This window comes from Bos indicus x Bos taurus, chromosome 2 (genome assembly GCF_003369695.1).
Source record: "Bos indicus x Bos taurus breed Angus x Brahman F1 hybrid chromosome 2, Bos_hybrid_MaternalHap_v2.0, whole genome shotgun sequence".
NCBI classification, from domain to species: Eukaryota; Metazoa; Chordata; class Mammalia; order Artiodactyla; family Bovidae; genus Bos; species Bos indicus x Bos taurus.
Genome location: NC_040077.1, coordinates 12805557 through 12826241, shown reverse-complemented (window position 1 = coordinate 12826241; position 20685 = coordinate 12805557). Strand labels below are relative to the sequence as shown.

Below are 20685 nucleotides of genomic sequence, written 5' to 3'. Positions count from 1 at the left end.
TGCATGAAAGTGAAAAGTAAAAGTGAAGTCGCTCAGTCGTGTCCGACTCTTCGCGACCCCATGGACTGCAGCCCACCAGGCTACTCTGTCCGTGGATTTTCCAGGCAGGAGTACTGGAGTGGGGTGCCATTGCTTCAGGTTACATGTACTTTAATTTGCTTCCTAGGGGTCCCAGAGGCTGCTCTCCAGGCGGAGGCGCTAGGCTGGGCTCTCCTGCAGCGGGCCCCCCACGCCAGCCCTGCAGACCTGCAGACCCTTGGGAAGGGCCATGTCCTCCTCCACGCCACCTGTGTCCTCCACGAGTTCCTCGTAGGTACTCCCTAGTCATTGTTAAAAATGGAAAAAAAAAAAAAAGACTTTCATGTTTCATTTGGATAATACTGATAATTTGTTTAATCATATTTATTAAATAAGGATGTATGATTTTAAAAGAATTAAATATTCAAAGTATTTTTAACTGCTACTCTTGGTCTTCCCTGGTGGCTCAGCTGGTAAAGAATCCACCCGCAATGCAGGAGACCTGGGTTCAGTCCCTGGGTTGGGAAGATCCCCTGCAGAAAGGAATGGCAACCCATCCAGTATTCTGGCCTGGAGAATTCCATGGACAGAGGAGCCTGGCAGGCTACAGTCCATGGGGTCACAAAGAGTCAAAAATGACTGTGCAACTTTCACTTTCACTTTATTTTCTTTTTTGCTGCCAGATCTTTAAACAAAGAAGATGAGAATTCTTGCACTGAACTAATAGGAAATTGGAAATATTTTGGAATCTGTTATTTTTTCCATTGGCTGCTTTGTTAAACTGAAATTAGAGATATTTGTAAGACTAAGTTGAAATATAAATTCTGATTTATCTGATGTGTGTTCTATCAACTTTAGCAATCCATAGTAAAGCTTAGTGTACCGAGGAGTTTTATTATATACACATTACATTAAAAGTGTGATATTTGTACTCTCACAATAAGTCAGATAAGGAATCTTATGGATTATTTTAGACAAAATTCCCTTGAAAAGGAAATTCTCAGTGGATCTTCAAATAAATTCAGTTTGAGTGGGATATTCTACTATTGGTGTGACAGATCTCTGCAAACTTAGTGACTTAAAACAACACATTTATTAAATCCTCAGGCCAGAAGCTGATCTAACTCTCAGTGAGCGATAATTAAGGTTTGGGCACAGCTGCATTGCTTTCTGGAGTTGTAAGGGAGAACCCATTTTCTGGCCTTTTCTAGCTTGTAGAGACATCTTGCATTCCTTGGTTTGGACTACCTTCCATCTTCAAAGCCAGCAATGTCTGACGGAGTCTTTGTCAGACTGACCCTCCAAACTTGATCTTTCCCCACTAAGGATCCTTATGATTACACTAGACCCATTTGGATAATTCAGGATCATCCTTTTAAGGTCAGTTGATTAGCAAACTTAATTCTGCCACTTTAATTCCCCTTGCCACTGAACAGAATATTCACAGCTTCTGGGAACAAGGATGCATACATCTTGAGGGTGGCTGTTATTTTGCCTATCATGGTAGATTTTAGAAATCAGGGGTTGTAAATTTGTTGCTCATGGGTGAGATATGACTCACAGATAAGTGATTTTTTTCTTTCCTATGTTTATTATGTTGGGGTATAGAGTGTTTTAAATTAGTTGCCAAAATTAAAAATAGAGTCTTAGTAAAATAATGTTTCTATACTGCCAGAAAAACATTTTTAAATTTGGAATTAATAGTTTGGCAATGACTGCCTGAAATGTGTTATTGGTGACTCACTTTAAAAGGGTTTTGTGCTTTTCACTTTATGGGTGTCTTCATCACTCCCAATTGTATCTCTAAATCCAAGGCTGGATTTGGTGGCAATTGCTCTTTTTATTCAGCCCGTTTCTTTTTTTATATTACTTACTTGGTCATTGTTGGCATCTGACATCCTGTGTTGAGTGAGTGAATGAGTAAGTGTGTACTAAGTCCATTTGTATTGTTGTTGTTCAGTTGCTCAGTCATGTCCGACTCTTTGTGACCACATCGACTGCAGCATGGCAGAATTCCCTGTCCTTCATCACCTCCCAGAGCTTGCTCAAACTCATGTCGATCAAGTCAGTGATGCCTTCTAAACATCTCATCCTTTATTGTCCCCTTCTCCTCCTGCCTTCAGTCTTTCCCAGCATCAGAGTCTTTTCTAATGAGTTAACTCTGCATCAGCTGGCCAAACTATTGGAGCTTCAGATTCAGCATCATCCTTCCAATGAAGATTCAGGATTGATTTCCTCTAGAATTGACTGGCTTGATCTTGCAGACCAAGGGACTCTTAATAATATTCTCCAACACCACAGTTCAAAAGCATCAATTCATTGGTACTCAGCCTTCTTTATGGTTCAACTCTCACATCCGTACATGACTACTGGAAAAACCAGAGCTTTGACTATATGGATCTTTGTTGGCAAAGTAATATCTCTGCTTTCTAATATGGTGTCTAGGTTCGTCATAGCTTTTCTTAAAAGGAACAAGTGTCTTTTAATTCCATGGCTGCAGACACCAACTGCAGTGATTTTGCAGCATAAGAAAATAAAGTCTGTCACTGTTTGTGCTGTTTCCCCATCTATTTGCCATGAAGTCATGGGACTGGATACCATGATCTTGGTTTTTTGAATGTTGAGTTTTAAGCCAGCTTTTTCACTCTCGTCTTTCACTTTCATCAAGAGGCTCTCTAGTTTCTCTTCATTTTCTGCTGTTAGGGTGGTGTCATCTGCATATTTAAAGTTACTGACATTTCTCCTGGCAATGTTGATTCCAGCTTGTGAGTTGTCCAGCTTGACATTTAGCATAATGTACTCTGCATAGAAGTTAAATAAGCAGGGTGACAATATACAGCCTTGATATACTCCTTTCCCAATTTGGAACAAGTCCTTTGTTCCATGTCTGGTTCTAACTGTTTCTTGACCTGCATAGAGGTTTCTCAGGAGGCAGGTAAGGTAGTCTGGTATTCCCATCTCTTTAAGAATTTCCACATTTTATTGTGATCCACACAAAGGCTTTAGCATAGTCAATGAAACAGAAGTAGATGTTTTTCTGGAATTCTCTTGCTTTGTCTATGATCTGACGAATGTTGATAATTTGATCTCTGTTTCCTCCGCCTTTTCTAAATCCAGCTTGAACATCTGGAAGTTCTCGGTTCATGTACTGTTGAAGCCTAGCTTGGACAAGTCCATTTGTAGTAGGTGTATATTTTACTTAATCATAAGACTAGAATGAATGAAGCACTAAACATTTTCTAAATTTCTATATTTCTCTAAATCAGACCTCCCAGATTCCATTTAGTAGCAGGATATTTAGCCTGGGTGAATATATTGAAAATATATACATCCCATAAAAGATTCTTATAATAACTACAAATCAATAGGAGAACAAACACCCTAGCTAAAACTCGGGGGGAAATCTTGAATACACACTTTAAAAGAAACTATTCAAAATGAGCAGTAAACATAAGATGCTCAATGTCATTATTTCAGAAGAAAACACAATCAAAAATAAGATGTGCAGCAACTGGAACCAGCAACAGCTGATAGTAGAAAAATGGAAACAACCGCTTTGAAAAACTCTTTGGTTGTACTTACTAAAGCTATGTTTACATTTGCTAATGATGCAACAATTCTATGCTTTTGTAATAATACAATCACAGAAATGAGAACACATTCGTCAAAAGACAAAAATGCTTATAGTTTTATTTGTAATAGCTCCCAGTTGAAAACAACCTTATGATCATCAACAGGAGGGTGAATATATACAATGTAGAATATTAAGCACTAGGATACTTCTTATTATAAAGAATGAGTTGCAAATAACATGGATGACTATCACAGGCATAATTATGAGTAAAATAAACAACATGTAAAAGAGTACCTACTGGTAGATTTCATTCATATGACATTCCAAACAGGTTCCAGAACTAATCTTTTAGGACATAAGTATGAATAGTGGAGATGGATGAGGAAAGATTCTGAGATGCTGGAAATTTCAGTATTTTAAATGGGGTAATGATTACATGACTGTGTGTGTATGTGCGTGTATATATATATATATATATATATATATATATATGGATGGATTTTCTACTTAAATTTGTGTATGTGTGTTAAATCTTGACTTGAAATATTTAAGGAAAAGACTACTGTGCCTTTATTTAACCTACTTCCTAGCTTTTGTGTTTTTGTCTTTTAAAGTTTTATATGTATTTTAAATGCAGCAGACAGTATATATTATTTTGTGCACATAGTATCCATTTACATTTATCCTAATAGTTATCTTTTTAGGTATAATTCATTAATATCCAGATTTCCATGTTTTCCTGTGAGTTTTATTTTTCTTCTACCTGAAGAAATCCCTTAGCATATTTTTTAGTATAGGTTATATAGAATGAACATTTTCAGTTTTTGTTTGCTAAAATTGTGTTCTTTTTTTTTTTTTAAGAATATTTTCTCTACATATAGAAGTTTTTGTTGGCATCTAGTTTCTTCCAGCACTTTAAAGATTTTCCTTGTCTTTCGGCTTTTATACCTTTTCATAAGACGTTAGATATCACTATTGCTGCTTTGAATGTCTTGTGCTGTGCTATGCATAGTTGTGCCTGACTCTCTGTGACCCCATGGACTGTAGCCCACCAGGCTCCTCTGTCCACGGGGATTCTCCAGGCAAGAATACTGGAGTGGGTTGCCATGCCCTCCTCCAGGAGATCTCCTTGACCCAGGGATCAAACCGAAGTCTCCTGCATTGCAGATGGATTCTTTACCACCTGAGCCACCAGGGTCTTATTGCTGCTTTTTAACACTTTTACTTTGTATTTGATTTTCAGAAGCCTTTTATGATTTACTGAAGTGTGGTTTTCCTTACGTGTATTCAGCTTGGGATTGCAGAACTACATGAATGTATGCATTGATAGCTTCCATCAGTTTTGGAACATTTCCAGCTCTTTTTAAAAATATTGCTTTTGCCCTGTCCTCTCTCCTCCATTTGGGTTTCCATACCACATATGCTACACACTTTGCATTTTGTATGTGATTAAACATGTATGCTACACACTGTGATAAGATGCATATGTGACCAATATGTATCTTATAAATTTCTTTCCTTTTATTTGTCTTATTCTTTGGTGAACATTTTGTATAGGCCTCCCTTTCATTTCACTAATCTTGCTATATCCAGTCTTCTTTTTATAACTATTCAGATATTTTAGTTTCAGATACAGTATTTTAGTACTACGCTATCCATTCAGTTCTTTTTTAAGTACTCAAAAATTTCTAGCATAACTCTTCATCTTTTCATGTATTTTCTCTATGGTTTTGTTAGCAATTTATAGTTATTTAAAAACTCTTGGTAACTAAAATATAAGGATCTTCTGTGGATATTTTTTCCCTTGTCTGATTTTTCTATCAGGCGATATTTTATTCTATCAGAAAAAAAAAACTTTTTATTGTTATAATGATAGAATGGAGGCTCACCACCTATTATGTATTGAGCTGATTGGAGGTTGCCTTGCAGTATTTGTGTGTGTGTGTGTGGTGTGTTTTAATAAATTTTAAAAGCCTTAGACTACCTCTAGTTCTTAATCATTCCTGAGGGATGCTTTCAGTTAAGAGCCTTGCAAAAAAAAAAAAAAAAAAAAGCCTTGCAAATCTCTGCATGCTCAGTGGCAAGAACTTGTGAGAAACTTCCTTCTGCTTTCATAAGACTTTCACCTTAGTCCTTCAAGTCTACACATTGTTACACTTTACCTCGTTCTTCTAGAGTCTTTGACTGTGACCTTATGATTGCAGGGACCCCTCTCGTTTGTGAGTTTGTCTCTACAATGGTGCTGTGTGGTGGGAAATTCTCATCTGCTTCTTAAGGGTTCTTGGCTGAGTCATTTAGTCTTCTGCATTGTATACAGTCTCAGAATTTGGAAAACATGTGTTTTGAGAGAAAACCAGCCATATGTTTGAAGCCCTCCAGTCTTGAATTTTGTCACTTCCCTGCATAACTGCCAACTACTTTGCTGGTATCGCTGTCTCTGGCAGTAGCCTTCTACTTGTGCCAGTTCCAGATTCACAGCCTCCAACCCTCAACCAGAACTGGCAAAGGCTCTGGTTGTGACTACAGACTCTAAGTTGACATCTGAGTCTCTCTCCACTGTAGAATTCAATACCTCTGTTTCTTCTTGCTTCTACAGCTCTATGATATCTTTAAGAATACTACCTTCATATTTAATCTTGGTTTTTTAGTTCTTAGTAGGACCTTTGGCTACAAATGATTACACTCTTCCTTAGCACCATCAGTTTTTGAACAGACTGAATTGTTTATGGCTCTGTGCTAAGGGATGTGGTTGCAGAGGAATAGATCTTGAGATCTTCCTCAGGGTTTTAAAATGTTTGTAATTACATGGCATGTACCCCAAAATAATAATAAAACAAAACATTATGGGGTAACTTCCTGATAAATTGTTTAAATAGATTAGTTAAGAGGCCAGGAGAGACCTCTCTGAGTTCTGGGGTAGTCAGGAAAGGCAAACTTTTAAAGTTAACTTTAAAAGAAAACTTTAAAGAACTCAGGATAAGAAAAAGCACTTTGAAAATAATGTAAGCCAAAGATGTGGATGAAACAAAGATTTCATAGTAGTTTTATTTAAAAAGCTCATAACTTGGTAAGAACACTAATAATGTCAATCAAATGCAAGAATAGGTAAACTAATAGTTGTAAAGTTACACAATGGGATATAATCCAATAATTTAAAAGACTGAACTAATCATGAAACAACATAGATGTAATCTCAAAACATTCAGAAGAATAAACCAGATGGTAAAGAGTACATATAGTATGATTCCATTTCTAGGAAGCTAAAACATAGGCAGTAGGTAGATGGATATAGTGACATATTTGCAAATCAGAACAATACTGCCTCTGGAAGGTGAGGATTGACTGGATGGCAATATTAGAGACATTTCAGTGGTGATGAGAATGCTGTATATCTTGATTGATATGGAGAATTTCTTGGGTGATACATATATCAGCTTGTCAGATTTTATGGGTATTGTTTGTGTAGCTCACTGTGTAAATATCTCAACAATATAACAATATAAAAGCCATCAGTAATCAACATGTCTTATAACAGATACTTTGTTGATTGATTTTCAAGAAATGGTAGGAGGGGCATTTGGATAAGATGCAGAGAATCTTAAAAAGAAAACCATTAAAATAATCCACAAGGGTGAGAAAAAAATCAGAATAATGCTTTAGGGAATTTAATACCCAAGGCTTCAAGAAACCACTCAGCCAGTAACCAATAGCTGAAATAGATTTTAATGCTATATTTTCTGTATGTAATCACACTTGGGTAAAATTGTAGAAGCGAATATTTTAGCTCATCATTTAGTACACACTTCCCTAACAGTAGTATGTTAAAATTTTAACGTGGCCTTTCCTAGTAGGAGTTAAGTCTACTGCATCTGTTAAGAATGGCGGTCACTGAACTTTTGATAATAGCTAGGTAAGTCTACCTAAGCTGGAGGTAGGAGGGGAAACTTGATTTCTAATTTCTCAAATTAAGCCATAATTTCAGTATGAGGTTTTTAAAAAATCTGGCAGAACTATGAATAATGATCTGAGGCAAAAAAAGAAAAAAACGTTGGAGATGAGATGATTTTTTTCTTTTTTTTGTCTCTGAATGCTCCATGGTTCATTCTGATTGGTTTTTGGGTAAGTTTTGTTCACTTCTATGAAGAATATCAGAAAAATGCAATAACATAATCCAAGATACTTTCAAAATACATAAAGGCTCTAAGGAAATAAGAAGAAATGATAATGAGCGAAAACAGATGTTTCTTTCTTAGAAGAGTAATTAGAGATAGAAATAGCATCTTGCAGAAAGCAAGAGAGTCTTATCACCAACTCTTCTGGGATTCATTCAGCAAGATAGCTCACAAATATGTGTAAATTTTAAAGCATGAAAAATTGAGGAAGAAATGAAGTTCTATAAGCTCCAGAAAACTATATGTTGATCTCAATCCTGTGCATTGATGGACTAAGCAAAAACCACAAAAGAATCTTCTTATCAACATATTTCTGTATCTGAAATTATATCATAGTAGATTCATTATTTTTGGTTCAAGTGCAATATCTGTGTTTCACTGTGTAAATGTACATTTTTTTTGGAAGTGGCAGTATATATCTTTTTAGAAACTAGCTCTTCCATACTGATGACTTAGTAGGAAAACACAAAAGAAAAATTTGTTGCAAACGAATAATTTGTTGCAAACAAATGGCCTGTTGCATCTTTTCAGTAAAGAGATACAGCGTGGGTTTCTGTCAACTAGGGAAATTATATCCCTGTTTATATACTATTGAAATTTCTTATTCAGTCCATTCATCAAGGACATTGAATACTCAAGAGGTGTGCAGTAAGATAGGAGACAACCCAGAAAAGGCAGGTAGTAAGGTGGAAAAGGGGCTTCCCTGGTGGCTAAACTGGTAAAGAATCCACCTGTAACATGGGAGACCTGGGTTCGATCCCTGGGTTGGGAAGATCCCCAGGAGAAGGGAAAGGCTACCCACTCCAGTATTTTGGCCTGGAGAATTCCATGGATTGTATAGGTCAGCCTTTCTGATCATTTATTTTTGTCTACTCAAAATAAATGATCTGTGGGGAAAAAATTATTAGGTAGAATATTAATCTTCCTTTGCATAACATATTTGCTCTTTTAAAGTGAAATACAGTTGACATACAATATTATGTTAGTTATAATTTATTTGCTTTTCATATTACTGTTTGGAAGTTTGATCAGGTGCCTTATTCTTTAGTTACAGTTACTTCCTCTGCCCTGTTTTTAGCTCCTTTTTTGACAACCCTCAACACTTCCCCCACCATGGCAGAGGAAGTTAGCCAACAGTGATATTTGATCATTGCAAACTTAACATTCTCAAAACCCTCAGTTTAAAAATTGCATTATAAAGGTAAAATTTTGTTTTTTTTTGCAAAGCAAACTACATGCTTGAAGCCTGTAATCATGGATTCTGCCACTCCATTCCTGTGTTGTTGAAAAAATTGTGTTTATGTTTTTCCATTTTTATTCATTAAGGACAATCTTCCTACTCAATCAGTTCTTAGATCTCCAACTTTAGAAAAAGTTATGGTCTTAATGTTGCTTGCCTGTGTGTGCATATGCATGCATGCATGCATATATGTTTGAATTACAAGGCTCACTGTTTGTTTGGAGTTTTACTAAAGGTCTGCATTTGTAAATCTTTGCTGGTAGTCTTGATGGAACACACACACTGTTGCTATGATTGGTATTTATCAAAAACAGTGAGTCATTTGTTTTTTCCTAATTGACTATCATAGTTAAGGTTAATATATTTTTGTTATACTCTACATATTTCTTAATTTTAGTTTTTAACTCTAAATCATTTTCTTTTATTGGTATGAAAATACCAGTTTAAGGAATTATTCACATATTTTTCTTGATGGCAGAATTAATGGAAGAAAGTGTTGTTTTACTAAGCTGGGTATTGGTTTTATTTGATGACGTTTTAAATTTTCACTTCACTTTTTTAGATTTGTAAGTGTTCACAAAGGTATAACCAGTAATCTGCACATCTACTAGATAAAAATGCTATTTTTATATATTAAAATATTACTGAAAAAATATATTAAAACCAGAAAATCTTGTTTCTACTGTATATTTGTATTCTATCATGAAATTTCCAAATTGACATCTTCATGCTGATAGCTGTGTCATCTGTTTGTAACTTAAAGTGTTCACGTTGTAATGGAAGGACCATAATTGTGATGATATTGGGAAATACCTGTCTCAAGTGCTCTGCTTCTATTGCTAGATTATTGTCATGGAGAACTAGGAATCATCTGAACACACCATTTCACAGTGGCATGGCCCAATGTGCAGCACAGGTGTTTTTCTAATTGTGATCTATTTAGAAGGGATAGGGTTTAATGGCCCAGAAACGTACACTTCACCTCCTTGACCTTGGGCATTCATGTAAGTACTTAGTAAAATTTGTGGGCACATAAATTAACTCCTATAATTGCTGAGAATTGTTTTCTCAAGTTTATATGGCAATGTGTTTCTTTTCTCCTTAATATTTAATATGTGTATTAAAGGAAATTAGATGTATATTTTATCAGGCATCTGATAAAATGAAAAGCTTACAAATTAAAGAACTGATTAATTCTTTCTTCCTCCAAGAAAGTGTGATGAATCCAAAAGCATTCACTAGGAAGTTCTAGCCTGGTATACCAGTTCTCCAGAACTCATTTTCTTTCTTAAGAGTGATAGAAAATTTGAAATATACTGAAGAACCAAAATCTAAGACAGTGATAGCTTTGACAATTATTAAAACATTTTTAGTTGTGTAACAGTCAAATATAAATTTTTAAGAAATTCATTGAACTATGTTGATTAGCTTTTTATTTTACTATATTTTGGAATCCTTACTTTGCTTTGTAGGTCTAAAAAGCCTAAAAGTCCTATTCAGTTTATTATTTTGTACTCCCTCTACCCCTGAAAACATCAAAGTTGAATGATCTTTAAAGTTGCTTTCTTTTAACTTTTGGTAGAATAAAGAGTGAATATATTTTACAAATGCCATTTCTAGAGATAGTGGACTAAGTTATTTTAAACCAAAGTTCCTGTTGAGAACAAGTAGAGAAAATGGACAAAACATAAAAAATTTCTTGAAGGAGTTCAGAAATACCATAGCATCAAGGAGTTACAGGGTCAAAATCAGGAGAGAAAGAAGACCATCTCAGCCAACAAGTAAATAATATCCCAGACATTAAGTAATATAGCTTAAGATACAGTAAAGGGAAAAATAGAAAAAATGAAAAGAAGTGCACAAACACATAATTATCATGGGATATTTAAACACATCTTTCCTTGTAACTAATAGACCAAATAGACAAAAATAAGTGTACAGCGGATATGACCAACAGAGTAAGTCCTCTGTGCTACTCTGGAAGCTGTCTAGGAGATCAAACAGCTCGCTGTGTCTTGAGAAGCTATTGTCAACTTGAGAGGGCATGTGTGCCTTTTCCTTCTTTTATGCCTCACTTGTTTTTTTTTTTTTTTTTCACTTACTTTTGCTGCCTTGGGTTGCACCATGCAGAATTGGCACCTATTGGCTCTGTTCATAGGGAACTGGGATTAAGAAAGTATGAAAGTGAAAGTCACTCAGCCATGTCCGACTCTTTGCGACCCCAGGGACTATACAGCCCATGGAATTCTCCAGGCCAGAATACTGGAGTGGGTAGCTTTTCCCTTCTCCAGGGAATCTCCCCAACCCAGGGATTGAACCCAGGTCTCCCATATTACAGGTGGATTCTTTACCAGCTGAGCCACAAGGGAAGCCCAAGAAAGTATGTTATCCTTTAATAACAATGTTTATTTGAAAAATACAAGATTACTTAAAAAAAAAAAAGATTACTTCAGACCTTCTTGCCAAGCAATGAAAATACCCCAGATGTTAAGCTCTCTCTGTAGGTAACATAGAGATTAGAGTATTAACAAGAGAGAGAAATACTGGGCAATAGTTTAACAATGGCAAGAGCATGAAACTTTATCAATATTGTAGGAAAAAAAAAAAAAACCCACTTTAAAAAAATGTATCAATGTTCCTAACATCAATGCCACACTAAAAGGCAAGAACAACATTCTAGTCCCATAGAATGAACACAAAATAGAAGACATGCAAAGAGTAATCTGTGGAATCATGAGTAATTAAGCAGTAAAGAGTATTTAGCAAAAACTATTTTGGGTAAAATTTAGGAAATCTCCAAAGACATAAAATGTCCATTCATTTCAGGGTAAAGTACCTTATAATGTACTATAATTAAGAGAATTCCTGAAAATTTAAGCCAAATGTTTGATATCAATCTTAAAATACACATTTTCCCCTCAAGCAAATTCAATAAAACATTTTCATGGAAATTAATTTGAGAAAGTAGATTTTACAGCAGACAAGTGCCTAAAGAGTTAGCATATGGTCCAAATGCAGCTCTGGGAAAATGCTGAATTCTAATCCGTTTGCTTCCTTAGATGAATCAGTGTCTCCTCCAAACAAATTGATCGCTTAATTCCTGAGTTTATTTATATTCCTATCTTTAATGAATATGCACATTTCTGAAGTTCTTTGAAAATATTATCTAAAACAATAATGCCTGCGGTGCTTGTCTGTGTGATTCCCAGATATTTATTGTGACCTTCAGCTATTCATAGTTCCAGAGTGGCTTTTCCTGTAGCACAAAACATCTCTCAAGCCCACGTTCACCCCAAACTCCATACATCCCGAAATACACAAACCATATCCTACTCTTAATGAATCCCCATTATGTACACCATTGTGTCCGAGTCCTTTCTTCTAAAAAACTAGGATTATCTTTCCAGGCTCACCTCACACCATTTCCTTCCATACACCTTGCACTTAGGTTCAATAGTGTTATTGAATATTCCCCCCAAATAGTCTTTATTTTCTCACTTCTTTGTCTCTTTTTCTCATTTCCCTTTTAATTGATATTGCTACCTGATGAAACCCATATGGTATTTTTTAAGTTATATTTTATCACTTCTTAATACTTTTTCCCTGAGCTCCTCAAGATAATACCTTTTATATATTCCCATTTTACATTGTATTGCTGTTATTGGTGAATCATTTTTATTGCTTTGCTAGATTAAAAGTTCATTTCAGTAATTTAGAATATTTTATTTCTCTTAATCTCTTTTACAGCACATAGCATAATACTGATTCATGAACATGAACATCTGGGTCTCCTCATAAACTAACAAAAAACATAATAAATTACATATTTTTTATTATATATATTTAAAGCTATTTGGGGAAATAAGCAGATTTTTTTTTTTTCTTAGTGAGGAAAGGTTTTCTTGAGAAATGTCAAACAATCATACCTTAAAAATTTAATACAGTATTATCTTAATGCTTAATTATCAAAATAAATGTCAACTAATGAATGTTCATTTTTGCCTGACAAACAAAAGCAATACTATATTAGGGTAAGGAAGGATGCTGATAATGCTGAGACTTAAGATGAAGAAAAAATCATCTTGATATTTTAGTTATGAAAGTGGAGATTAAAAAGTGAATTGTTTTGAGGGCTCTCATATATAACATTATTAACTACTTCAGTTGAAATTCTCAAAATAAGTAAGAACGTTTCTAAAAGGTAAGATCTGATCACAATGAGCCCATTTATTTTGACTTACCTCTGAGCACTTGTTAGCTCTAATTTGTTAATGAACTTATAAAGTGCCTTGTGTAAACTCTTGGACATGAAATTGCCATGTGAATTGGATAATTGCCATGCTTGGGTGGAGTAAGAACACAGACCTCACTTTCAGCCACATTCTTTAATTCATTTTTTTAAAGCTTATTTGTTGGTCCACTACATAGAAAAGTGCGTAAGATTGGCAACCAAGTAAGTATGTAGTGATGATGATAAAACTTAAATCTGTAAAAGTTATTTATACCTTTTATCTAGGCCATTTTATTAACATTTGCATGCTAAGTATCAGATCAGATCAGATCAGTCGCTCAGTCGCGTCTGACTCTTTGCGACCCCATGAATCGCAGCAGGCCAGGCCTCCCTGTCCATCACCAACTCCCGGAGTTACTCAGACTCACGTCCATCGAGTCAGTGATGCCATCCAGCCATCTCAGCCTCTGTCGTCCCCTTCTCCTCCTGCCCCCAATCCCTCCCAGCATCAGAGTCTCTTTCCAATGAGTCAACTCTTTGCATGAGGTGGCCAAAGTACTGGAGTTTCAGCTTTAGCATCATTCCTTCCAAAGAAATCCCAGGGCTGATCTCCTTCAAAATGGACTGGTTGGATCTCCTTGCAGTCCAAGGGACTCTCAGGAGTCTTCTCCAACACCACAGTTCAAAAGCATCAATTCTTCGGCGCTCAGCCTTCTTCACAGTCCAACTCTCACATCCATACATGACCACAGGAAAAACCAGAGCCTTGACTAGACGAACCTTTGTTGGCAAAGTAATATCTCTGCTTTTGAATATGCTATCTAGGTTGGTCATAACTTTCCTTCCAAGGAGTAAGCGTCTTTTAATTTCATGGCTGCAGTCAAGATCTGTAGTGATTTTGGAGCCCAGAAAAATAAAGTCTGCCACTGTTTCCACTGTTTCCCCATCTATTTCCCATGAAGTCATGGGACTGGATGCCATGATCTTCGTTTTCTGAATTTTGAGCTTTAGGCCAACTTTTTCACTCTCCACTTTCACTTTCATCAAGAGGCTTTTTAGTTCCTCTTCACTTTCTGCCATAAGGGTGGTGTCATCTGCATATCTGAGGTTACTGATATTTCTCCCGGCAATCTTGATTCCAGCTTGTGTCTCTTCCAGTCCAGCGTTTCTCATGATGTACTCTGCATATAAGTTAAATAAACAGGGTGACAATATACAGCCTTGACATACTCCTTTTCCTATTTGGAACCAGCATGCTAAGTATAGTTAGGATAATTTTATATGGAGTTTAACAAATCAGTGAAGTTGTATCAGTTTGAGTCATCTGAGCTACTTTTGAGACTACTAAGAAAAGCATTATTTCATTTCATCATACCTACAGGCACTAACATTTATAAGTTTTTAATCCAACATGTATTTGTTGAACCTGTGTCTACATTATGTTGCATGGTATCTAAAGAATTATTTTTCTTCTAAACATGATGGTTGAACTATAAATCTATTATTATTACAGGAATAACAGAAAAGAAGAGCTGTAATATTGAAAACTGTTACCATGAATTTATTCTGGTTGTCACAAAATTGTAGACATGCTGTTCAATCCTAATTCTCACCTCAAGTTTTTCTTGTAGAAGAAAAAGAACTTTTGTGCATTGTTGGTGATAATATTCACTGCTCTGTATTAAGTGTTCAAAAGTAGTTTCTGAAGAAGCAAATAACAAGTCACAGAAAGTATGAGAAGTAATCATTGCTTAATGTGTTGATGACTATACCACCATGCTGAAGTGGTTTTGTATTGACTCAGCTTGCAGATCCAATACTTCAACACATTTAAAAAGACTTGAAATCATTCTCTCTCTGACCACCAGAGCGGAAACTGCTGTTTTCCCAATCATTAAAGAATAAAGAATGGTTATATTTTGCTGAAAACATCCATTCATCAGGATCCACTCTGGTGTGATGCCTGCCCAGGAAGACCATCACAAAACTAGCTGTAATACTGTTTTCTTGCATAAACAGCACTGTTGTAGAAGACATGTGAGGAATAATTTTATCAGAGCAGCAGAGGTCCTGCCCTCTGGTTAGGACAGACTTGTGATAGGACTTTAAAATAACTAAAAATCAAGTTTCATGTGCATTTCTCATTATCGGAAAAGAATGTGCAACTTCCAAATGTATTTCCAAATAAATCACTGTCAGTTATTTTGTTTATCTTGTAATTAGTGCTGTCTTCAATAAATACTTTTAAGATGTATATTTCTTTTTTTTTTGCCATATGGTAGTGCAGTATTTTATTTATTCTGTCCATTAGTAACTACTATTTGATAACATTTATAATATTAATAGAACTTAATATAAAAGAAGTTCAATCTACATTTTTTTAAATATTTCAATACTGGATATTAATCTGAAAGATAGTCAAAATTAGTATGGTCAACTCTTTATGTCAAAATTTATAATAAATGTTTGGTATTAGTCCACATACAATTAAGTTTTTGGTGGAAAGTTATTTGGCTGGAAGAAAGAACATTTGGTTTACTTCACTAATGGGAATCTCTCTTAGTGCTGGGATGGCCTCTACTTGGTCTTTCTTCTGCTGTTGATTTTGGCATAGTTATCTGTGATAGTATGAATGGAATCGAGTGGAGAGGTACTCATCATGTTTGTTCCAAATAAGAGGATGTAACCGATGACTACGGTAATGAGGAGGTACGCAGGCAGAGCAACGGCCCAATACTTTTGAGGCCAGTAAGTTAAGCCTAAGGAGTTTAGCCAAGATTCAGGAATAAAAGCCCATACAAGATCCAGTATGAAGCCAAACTGGGAGCTTAAGAAAAGAACAAAGCCATAAATCGCTTTTTCTTGCAATGGCGACAGTGCATTTTCCACCATTTCCCCTGTGGCTTTAGACATTTTGCTTGCACACTTGCACCGAGCACCCAAACGTCACCTGCACGAGCAACCAGCCCCCTAGCCTCACGTGCACACGCACATCCTGCAGTGGAAGGTGGGGGAGGTCAGGGGAAAGCAGGGTGGGGGAACTGAACGCCACCCCAACTCTACAGGCTTCACCGCTGTGAGAACAGAGAAGGAAGGACCTAAGATTTATATTTCTAATAAAAGATTTTTTTTTTTTGGTAAAAATTCAAATAAGTACAAAGATGAGACAGTAATGTTTAGAGGATGTTGGCTAAGGATGAAAATTAGTTGAATTAGCACTATGCCAAGAAACTCTAAGATCTTTTGCATTTTATAGAAATACGGTTTCTATATGAACTGGGTTTGGGAATTGTATGTATGTCACCTTTTAGTTCTTCCAAAGATTTACTAGACTTCTTATGTTCTCTCTCAAATGATATGGTTCATTCTTTAATGTGCTGTGTTCTTTTCCCTAATTACAACTCTTCCTGAATCAAAGTTTTACCAAGCCCATACTACCTGGAATAGATAAAAGTCCGTCTTAGTATTTGCTTTGAAATATATTTTCTTTATATCTCATATTTCAATTTTTCACTATTCATTTTTTCTTTTGCTTCTAAGAATTGACACGCTATGGATTTTTTTCAACATGTTCTGCCACACCTGATGAGAAGGAACTTACTTCATTGACTTCTTCCTGTTTGACTATGTCACAAATAACTACACAGTCATAATTTTTGCTTGATTTCCTGTCTTTGTTGTTCAGTTGCTTAGTCATGTCCAACTCTTTGGGGCCCCATGGACTGCAGCACACCAGGCTTCCCTGTCTTTCACCAACTCCTGGAACTTGTTCAATCCATTGACTTGGTGATGCCATCAAACCATCTCATCCTTTGTTGCCCCCTTCTTCTCCTGCCTTCGATCCTTCTCAGCATCAGGGTCTTTTCCAATGAGCTGGCTCTTCATATCAGGTGGCCAAAGTACTGGAGCTTCAGTATCAGTTCTTCCAATGAATATTCAGGATTGATTTCCTTTAGGACTGACTGGTTTGATCTCCTTGCAGTCCAAGGGGCACTCAAGAGTCTTCTCCAACACCACAGTTCAAAAGCATCAATTCTTCAGGACTCAGCCTGAATTATGGTCCAACTCTCACAGCCATACATGACTGCTGGAAACACCATAGCTTTGACTAGACAGACCTTTGTTGGTAAAGTAATATCTCTGCTTTTTAATATGCTGTCTAGGTTTGTCATAGCTTTTCTTCCAAGGAGACAGTGTCTTTTAATTTCATGGCTGCAGTCACCACCCGCAGTGATTTTGGAACTGAAGAAAATAAAGTCTGTCACTATTTCCATTGTTTTCTCACCCCATTTGCCATGGAGTGATGGGACCAGATGCCATGACCTTAGTTTTTTGAATGTTGAGTTTTAAGCCAGCTTTTTTTTACTCTCCTCTTTCACTTTTATCAAGAGGCTCTTTAGTCCCTCTTCACTTTCTGCCATAAGGGTGATGTTATCTGCATATTTGAGATTATTCATATTTCTCCTGGAAATGTTGATTCCACCTTGTGAGTCATCTGGCCCAGCATTTTGCATGATGTACTCTACAAATAAGTTTAATAAACAAGGTGACAATATACAGCCTTGATGTACTCCTTCCCAATTTGGAACCAGTCCATTGTTCCATGTCTGGTTCTAACTGTTGCTTCTTGACCTGCATACAGGTTTCTTAGGAGGCAGGTAAGGTGGTCTGGTATTCACATCTCTTGAAGAATTTTCCACACTATGTTACTATCCACACAGTCAAAGGCTTTAGTGTAGTCAATAAAGCAGAAGTAGATGTTTTTCTGGAATTCTCTTGCTTTTTCTATGATCCAACAGAGGTTGGCATTTGATCTGTGGTTCCTCTGCCTTTTCTAAATAGAATTTGAACATCTGAAAGTGTTCACATACTGTTGAACATCTTGGTTCACATACTGTTGAAGCCTAGCTTGGAGAATTTTGAGTATTACTTTGTTGGCGTGTGAAATGAGTGGAATTGTATAATAGTTTGAACATTCTTTGGCATTGCCCTTCTCTGGGATTGGAATGAAAACTGACTGTTTACAGTCCTGTGGCCACTGCTGAGTTTTCCAAATTTGTTGGCATAATGAGTGCAGCACTTTAACAGTATTATCTTTTAGGATTTGAAATAATTCAGCTGGAATTCCATCACCTCCACTATCTTTGTTTTTTATAGTGATGCTTCCGAAGGCCCACTTGACTTCACACTCCAGGACGTTTGGCTCTAGGCGAGTGATCATACCATCGTGGTTATCTGGGTCACTGAGATCTTTTTTATATAGTTCAGTACATTCTTGCCACCTCTTCTTAGTATCTTCTATTGTTAGATCCATTCCATTTCTGATCTTTATTTTTCCCATCTTTGCATGAAATATTCCCTGTCTTTAGATTTAAAAAATACATGAAAGATACAATAAGAAGGAGGCAGGGCTTTGGCTTAACTTAGTAATAACTCTCTCTGTAACTCTTGAAAATGTCTAATTTTCTGTTTTTTTGATAGACTTAAAATTGCATGTGGAGAAGGTAATGGCAGCCCACTCCAGCATACTTGTCTGGAGAATTCCATGGTTGGAAGAAACTGGTGGGCTACAGTCCATGATGTCGCAAAGAATCAGGCACGACTGAGTGACTTTCACTTCACAAGCATATGCCATGTTGCTTTGTGTGTCTTTAAACATTTAAATAAATCATGCTTTTATATATTGGCATTTATCTTGATTTTTTTATTCAACATTATGTTTTTGATATTTATGCAGGTTGCTACATTCAGATTTAATTAAGTCCTTGCCATAGTAAAAGATATGTTAACTTTTAGATGTATCAATATAATATGAATGTCTTTAATCCTTCTCTAGGATCACTTTTTACTATTAAAGCATGTAGCACAGGGAACTATTATCAATATCTTTAATAACCTGTAATGGAAAAGAATCTAAAAAGAAAGTATACCTATATCTTAATCTCTTTGCTGTGAACCTGGAACTAACACAACACTGTAAATTATATTTCCATAAAAATTAAAAAATCTAAGCCTCTTTCCTCAGTGACTGCATGTGGTCCAGGCCTCTCCCAAAATTTTATCTAAGGATTCCCAATAATGCTTTCACCCAATCAGTTGTCAATTATCAAGAACTTATGAGCTTGCAATGATTGCTGTAAAAGATATTTGTTGATGTACTCCTAGAAAAGAAAAAGTATGCTTGAGTGAAATAAATTAGCTCCAAATAAAAAAATCTTATTTGACAGACTTTTACAAAACTGTTCATATTTTTCTAAGTTCAGCTAGAAGGAGGAGTCTGTCACTAGAATTAAAAATAACTCTGTTCCCAGAATTCCATAATGGGTAAGAAAGTTCAAAAGAATAAAAATGTTTAAAGATAATACTGCTACTGCTACAAAAAGGCTTTAGATATATTAACTATTTTGAAGATGAGTTCTATTTTACCCGCCTTTATTGTGTCTAATAATCATATAAAACAAGGACCTGGAAATTAATAATGAAGGTATAAAATGTTACACTGAAATTATGGGTTTAATAGAATTTCTAAAATTTGAAGCTCCTGGAAAACACATTTTCCCACTTTGTGATGTATTAGATGACCCCTTTTTGTTGTGCCTTTTACCACCATTTAGAAAAGTTGAATGGCATGCTTTATTTTCTGTCTCCTTTTTTTCATCTATTATTTCAGGTATTGTGGCATATTTTGTTGGCAACGGATGACATAACTTTTGTTCTCTCTAAAGGAAGTATCTTTACTTTTGTCATGGGGCTGAGGAAACTTTTACTTTTTAAAATGAATCTGGTCCATGGACAGGTGGTGTGCTGAGCTTTAAACAGCTTGATGAATGATTTGGCTCTGCAGAGCAGTGTCAAATAATGTATTTCAGTTGGCAGTCTCAATGAAACAGAATAAGGCAGTCGGTTTTCCGTTATATATTAGTCCTTGCACCCACTCGACTTCCAGCTGTGCATGCTAGGCATAAATCCTACCCTTCCTTTACCTGTGCCAGTAATTCACCCAGAGCTTCCCATTTGAGTCTGTTTACCTAATGATTGCACTCACCATCAGGAGCCATCCTGTCACTGGGGCAGATATATGTTCTTTACCTGCTGATGTATTAAGTCGTGTGATTGTAATCAACCAATATTCTGGATTAATTATGGAGGATAAAGGGAGTTAATGCTTTTTAAAGTCCTCTGTTATGAGATAGATGCTTTAATTTTAAGAAGCTGGTGAATTTACACGTATACTTCAGTTAAGTGTAACCACAATAATAAGTGTAACAATATTTATATCAACTTTTCACTGTATCTTGTCTAGAATTATACTTTAGTTAGTATTATAGGTAAAAATTATTTGTTTGTTTTTGCTTTTCTTTCTTATTTATAAACAAATAGTGTAAAAATCTGTTTATTTAAAGGAGTAATATTATTCAAGGGCACTGAAAGCTTTATGACACAATATTTG

General features: G+C 35.8%; 1 pseudogene; it reads right to left on the bottom strand.

Moving 5' to 3' along the window:
- Nucleotides 1–15741: 15741 nt before the first annotated feature.
- On the bottom strand, nucleotides 15742–16127 carry LOC113880769 (annotated as a pseudogene).
- Nucleotides 16128–20685: the final 4558 nt, after the last annotated feature.